We start from the raw sequence: 6901 nt of genomic DNA on the forward strand, positions 1-6901 counted from the left end.
TTTATACGGCATTTTCTTTTTCTTTTTTTCTTTTTTGGGTCCGGCGTGGGGCCTGAACTCTGAGCCTGGGTGCTCTCCCTCAGCTCTTCAGCTCCAGGCTAGTGCTCTACTACTTGAGCCACAGCGCCACTTCTGGCTTTTTTTCTTTCTGCTTATGTGGGGCTGAGGAATCAAACCCAAGGCCTCATGCATGCAAGGCAAGCGCTCTACCACTGAGCCACCTTCCCAGCCCACCATATTTTATTGATATATTCATCTACTGAGGGGCATCTGGGTTGGTTCCCTATTTTAGATGTGGTAAATAATGCTGTGATAAACATGATTGTGCGGGTAGATTTGGTATTACCTTGTCGGTGATCATTTGGGTAAATGCCCAAAAGTGGTATTGCTGGGTCATAATGGAGCTCTAGGTGGAGTTGTTTTTTTGTTTTTTTTTTTGTTTTGTTTTATTTTGTCGGTTGTGGGGCTTGAACTCTGGGCCTGGACGCTGTCCCTCAGCTCTTCAGCTCCAGGTGAGCGCTCTACCACTTGAGCTACAGTGCCACTTCCAGTTTTCTAATGGTTTATTGGAGGTAGGAGTCTCATGTTCTTTCCTGCCTAGTCTGGCTTTGAACCGTGATACTAAGATCTCAGCCTCCTGAGTAGCTAGTATTACAGGCGTGAGCCACCAGCTCGTGGCAATGTGGAGTCATTTGAGGAACCTCCATACTGCTTTCCAGCGTGGTTCAACAAGATTACACTCCCACCAATTATACAGTAGGGTTCCCTTCTAGCCATATTGCCTCCAGCATCTGTTACTACATTTTCTGATTATAGCCATTCTAACAGGTGTAAAGTGGAATCTCAGCTTTGTCTTGATTTGCAATTCTTTTATGGCTAGGGAAGCTGAGCATTTCATCATGTGTCTATTGGCTATTCTTATTTCTTCTTCAAAGAAGTCTCTCTATTTAGCCCATTTGTTAATTGGGCTAATTTGTTAATTGTTTGAGGATTTGTCATTAGGAGATTTTGTTTTTTAGTTCTAAGTATATTTTAGACATGAGACCCTTGTCTATTGTTTGGTTAGTGAAGATTTTCCCCCAATCCATGGGCTTTCTGTTGATCTTGCTAGCTATGTCCTTTGCTTTGCAGAAGCTCTGCTGTTTCATGCAATACCATTTGCCCAAACTTTCTTTGATTTGTTTTGCTTCTGGGTCTCTATTAAGAAACATTTGGCCTGTGCCAAGGAACCCTAGAGTTTCTCCTATTACTTCCTGTCATGTTTCCATGGAATCTGCTTTTTTTCAAGGTCTTTGATCCATTTGGAGTTGATTCTGGTGCAGGGTGTTATATACAGTCCTAGCTTTAGTTTTCTGCAAGTTTTTAAACAATTTTGCCGACACCATTTACTGAAAAGTCTCTTTTTTTTCTTTCCATTGCATTTCTTTAGCACCTTATCAAAAATTAGGTAGCCATCGGTATGTGGGTTCATTTCTGGGATTTTAGTCCTAAACAATACGTCCTCGGTTCTGTTCTTGTGCCAGTACCAAGCTGTTTTGATTACTATAGCTTTGTAGTAGAGTTTTGAAATTTGGAATTGATATTCCTCCAGTGCTGCTTTTTCAACTAAGGATTGTTTTTGCTATTCAATGTCTTTTTTTTTGAGCTTAGAATTTATTTATTTTTTTTAATTTAATTTAATTTTTTTGTGTGAACATACTGTACAGAGGGGTTACAATTACATGGGCAGGATAATGCGTACATTTCTTATCAAGCATTGCAGCCTCCTTTGTTTACCCTTCACATCCTGTCCCAGCCTCCCCCCTACCCCTCCACCCAATCCTCCCCCTCCCCTCCCCCCCCACCAACGTTTTAAAGCTCATTTCGACATGACAACTTGTACTTCTCATTGTTGCAACAGGTCCACTTGTATCCTTAAACGACTTGTTTTTCCCCATCTCCTCCACTAGTTATACTGATATCAAATATAGTGAAAGCAGGGGTTATACTGTGGGAGAGGGACATACAGAGCAACAAAGAGATAATCTTATAAATGCATTAGAAACAAATGCATGAAATAAGAAAGCATTAAAATACATATCTAAGTGTTCAGTTTCCTAACATCACATTATCTGACCTTTTCTGCTTGACTCATACATATACTAGATATTGCAAATAAGGGAAACAATTTTTGGGTGTCTTCTTCTATTTCATTGAAGAATAAAGCTGGCATATTGATAGGTATCGCATTGAATTTGTAGATAGCCTTTGGCAGTATTGCCATTTTCACGATGTTAATCCTCCCAATCCAGGAGCATGGGAGGTTTTCCCACTTGCTTAGTTCTCATTTAATTTCTTTTTTCAGGTTTTTAAAGTTTTTCTCATACAGATCCTTCATCTCTTTGGTTAACTTAACTCCTAAGTATTTTTTTTGTGAGGCTATTGCAAAAGCGGTTGCTTACCTAATTTCAGCTGTGCTATTCTCATTATTGTAATACAGGAAAGTTATTGACTTCTGAGGGTTAATTTTACACCTTGCTTTTTTGCCAACATTTCCGATCAGCTCAAGTAATTGGAAGTTGAATCTATTAGTTTTTTTTTTTTCTATTAGTTTCTTTAAATAGAAGATCATGTCTTCTGCAAAGAGGGAGAGTTTTATTTCATTTTTCCCTATTTGGATCCCATTTATATCAGCATCTTCTCTTATTGCCCTAGCTAAGCATTCTAATACTAGGTTGAAGAGGACTGGAGAAAGTAGACATCCTTGTATTGTTCCCTGAATTTAGAGGAAATGGTTTTAACCTTTCACCATTAAGTGTAATTCTGGCTGTAGGTTTGTCAAATACAGCCTTTATTGTATTGAGGAATGTTCCATGAATTCATAGTTTTACCAGAGCCTTCATCATAAATGTGTGTTGGATCTTGTCAAAATATTTTCCTTATCTATTGAGATAATCATGTGTTTCTTATTCTTGCTCTTGTTGATATGATGAATTATATTAATTGTTTTGTTTATATTGAACCAGCTTTGCATCACTGAAATGAATTCTGTTTGATCTTGGTGTATGACTTTTTGATGAGTTGTTGAAATCAATTGGCCAAGATTTTATTGAGAAGTTTTGCATTGAAATTCATCAAAGAAAGGGGTCTATAGTGCTCTTTCTTTGATGAGTCCCTGCCTGGTTTTGGGATGAGGATTCTGCTGAATTCATAAAAAGAGTGTGATAGGGATGTTTTGCTTTTAATGTCATTGAAGAGATGGAGGAGTATTGGTGTGAGTTCTCCTTTGAAGGCCTTGTAGAATCCAGATGTAAATACATCCAGTCCTGGACTTTTCTTTGGTGGGAGGTCTTTTTCTTGTGGGTCATGGGGCTTGAACTCTGAGCCTGGGCGCTGTCCCTGCCCTCTTCAGCTCAAGGCAAGGGTTCTACCACTTGAGCCACAGTGCCACTTCTGGTATTTTTCTAGTGTTTTATTGGAGATAAAAGTCTCACGGACTTTTATGGATGGGCTGACTTTGAACTGTGATCCTCAGATCTCAGCCTCCTGAGTAGCTAGGATTATAGGTGTGAGCCACTGGTGCCTGGCAAAGGTTGGGGGTCTTTTATTGCTGCTTCTCTTTCGATGCTTGATATTGGTCTGTTATGTTGGCTTAAATCATCTTGGTTTAGTTAGGGCATGTCAATATTTGCTAAAAATTTGTCCATACCTTTCAGATTCTCAAATTTACTAGCCTAAAATTTTGAGAAATATGCCCTTAGTATATTCTGAATCTTGGCTGTTTCTGTAGTGGTGTTTCCATTCTCATCTCTGAGTTTGTTTATTTGGGTGTGTGCTCCTTTTTTCTCATAAGATTTGCTAAGGGTCTGTCAATTCTCTTAATTTTTTCGAAGAACCAAATCTTTGTTTTGTCAATTCTTTCTATAGTTTTTTAAAATATAATTTATTTAATTTGGATTTAATTTTAATTATTTGTTCCCATCTACTGGATTTGGGTTTAGCTTCTTGTTTTTATTTTTCAAGTAGCTTTAGGTGCCTCATTAAGTTGTTAGTTTCAGATCTTTTCAATTTGTTAATGCAGGAACTCAGAGCTATAAACTTGCCTCTGAGTACTGCCTTTGCTCTGTCCCAGAGGAGCTGGTAATATGTGTGTTCATTTTTGTTGAATATCATGAACAGTTGAGTTTCCTTTCTAATCTCTTCCAATACCCTCTGGTGGTTCAAAAGTGTGTTGTTCAGCCTTCAGTTTTTACAGTTTTTCCTTTGGTGGCTTTTGATGTTGAATTCTAATTTTATTCTCTTGTGGTCTGATAGAATGCAGGGCATAATTTCAGTGTTTTTAAATTTGGACAGATTTGCTTTTTGGCCTAGAATATGGTCTATTTTGGAGAATGTCCCATGTGCTGCTGAGAAGAAGGTTTAATCTGATGCTGCTGGGTGACATATTTGTTAAATATCTGTTAAGTCTTGTTGATCTATACAGATTTTAAGATCCGATGTTCTTCTCTTGAGTTTTTGACGGGTTGATCTCTCTAGTGAGGAGAGATAAAGTCCCCCAAAATTAATGTCTTTGGATCCATGTGAGATTGGAATAAAAGTAGTGTTTCTTGGATAAGTTTTGGTGCTCTGTTATTTGGTGAGTAGATATTTAGGATCATAATATCCTCCTGAAGGAGAGATCCCTTAATTAGTATGTAGTGACCTTCTTTATCAGTTCTCATTGATTTTAATTTGAAGTCTATTTATCTGATATTAGGATTGCAAGTCCTGCCTGTTTATGGGGTCCATTTGCTTGATATATTTTATTCCAGCCTTTCAGTTTCTGAATATGTTTATTTTTGTGGGCCAGGTGTGTCTCTTGAAGACAGCAGATAGAAGGATCTTGCTTTTTAATCCAACTGGACAATATATGTTGCTTAATTAGAGTTAAGACCATTCATTAGTATTGAGGGTTAGGACTGAGAGGTGTTTGTCCTTACCATTTTATTCATTTGGTGGGGGGGAAGCTGTGCCTTGGCTGGTCTTGTTGTGATTTCATATTTCTCTGTGGACTGCTTCATTGCATATATTCTCTTCTTGTTGGTTTTCTATATTTAGAATGTCTTTGAGGATTTTTGAAGAGCTGGTTTGGTAGCGATATATTGCGTCAGATATTCCTTGCTGTGGAAGGTTTTTATTTGTCCTGTTGTGAATGAGAGGTTAGCTGTGTAGATTATTCTTGGTTGGTAGTTATTTGACTTTAACGCATGGCAGACCTCTTTCCAGGACATTCTTGCTTTTATAGTATCTTCTGTGAAATCTGAGGTAATTCTGATTGGGTTATATTTATATGTGATTGTTCTCTTCTCCCTGGCAGCTTTAAGAATTCTTTCTTTAGTGGCTATTGAGCGGTTATGGATTATAATGTGGGGGTGGGATGACTTGTTCTGTTCTGGTCTATTTGGTTTTCTAAAAGCTTCTTGTATGTGGACAGGACTGTCCTTTTTATATTTTGGAAGTTATCTGCTAGGATACTGCTGAATGCATTTCCTAATCCATCGGCCTCTCCAAGCCCTCTTGTAATCCTATTATTCTCATATTAGGCTTTCGGAATGTATCCTGTTTTTCCTGCAGTGATCTGTCATGATTCTCAATTTTGTTATGAATAATTGTGTGCTCTTTCTCTATGGAGTCCAAACTGTCTTAAGCTACTGATATTCTTTCTTTGTCCTCTTCCATTCTAGGTTGAAGACATTTTACTTTGGTGTTTAACTCCTTTCCTTCTTGCTGGTCTTTCTTAATGGTGCCCAGCTTCTAATTAAGATTTTCTTTCAAGCCTTGAATAGATTACCTTAGAACCTGGAGTTGATTATCTGACTTCTTTTTCCACTCCTTAATCTGAGTTCCTATCTTTTAATTAGATTCTTTCTCCCTCTACTGGAGTTCCTCTATCTTTTTATTTTTGGAGGCCATGAAGTCATCTACTAACTTCTGGTTGGCCTCTTCGCATTCTCTGATAACCCCATGTAGGGTGTCCAATTTTGTATTCAGCAGGTTTACCAGCCATGCATTTAATATATTTTTATCATTATCTTCTAAGTCATTCTGGGACTGCTATGTAGCTTGTTTATGTGGAGATGTTGGTGGGATTTGTTTATTTGCTCTTTTCCTTGTGTTTCTGCAGTTAGTTCTACCCATTTGGAGACAAAAACCACACTGGTACAACAGGACAGTCTTTTAGGACCAGAGCCAACCTGGTGTCGTGTAGATTTGTAGATCTTAGGGTTTCAGAGGTAAGGTTAGGTGTTTTCCTGTTTAGCTCTTTTTCCTTGCTTGCAGAGGGATACTTTATCTTTGGGGTCAAGATTTCATATAGTTGTAACTTTTGAGACAATATAGGTTTGACTAATAAGTAGTTTGCTCCTTAAAGTTGACAAAATGGGCCCCTTGTACTCAAAGTTGGCAAATGGAACCAATTTTGTATTCAAATATAGAACCAACTGAAAGTTGGGTCAGATATAAATCATTAGGTATCAATGGGCTGGATCAGATGGAGAAGTGAAGGATTAGGATTGGAGAGATACAAATTTAAGTTCAGGAGAGAACTTGGGTATAATGATAGTAGAGGGGTAAGAACAGCTTTGGGAAGGGTATATGTACTAGGAGGAGAATAAATACTTGTTACTGAGTGTAAAAGGTTTAAATAATTCCAAGAAAGCTTATGCAGCAAGTAGCTTAGAGATAAAGATGAAGATAAGAAAAAGAATATATATATATATATATATATATATATATATATATATTCTTTTTCTTATATATAGGGGAGACTTGCTGAGATTAGAAAAAGATCATCCAGATATTATTGGAAAGTGGCTTAATCTAAGTAAACTCCTGTAATTATTTTTTTACTCTCATAGAAGGAGGCCTTATGTGTGTATAGAAC

The sequence above is a fragment of the Dipodomys merriami genome, unplaced genomic scaffold (assembly GCF_024711535.1).
Source record: "Dipodomys merriami isolate MVZ:Mamm:240054 unplaced genomic scaffold, mDipMer1.0.p SCAF_503, whole genome shotgun sequence".
NCBI classification, from domain to species: Eukaryota; Metazoa; Chordata; class Mammalia; order Rodentia; family Heteromyidae; genus Dipodomys; species Dipodomys merriami.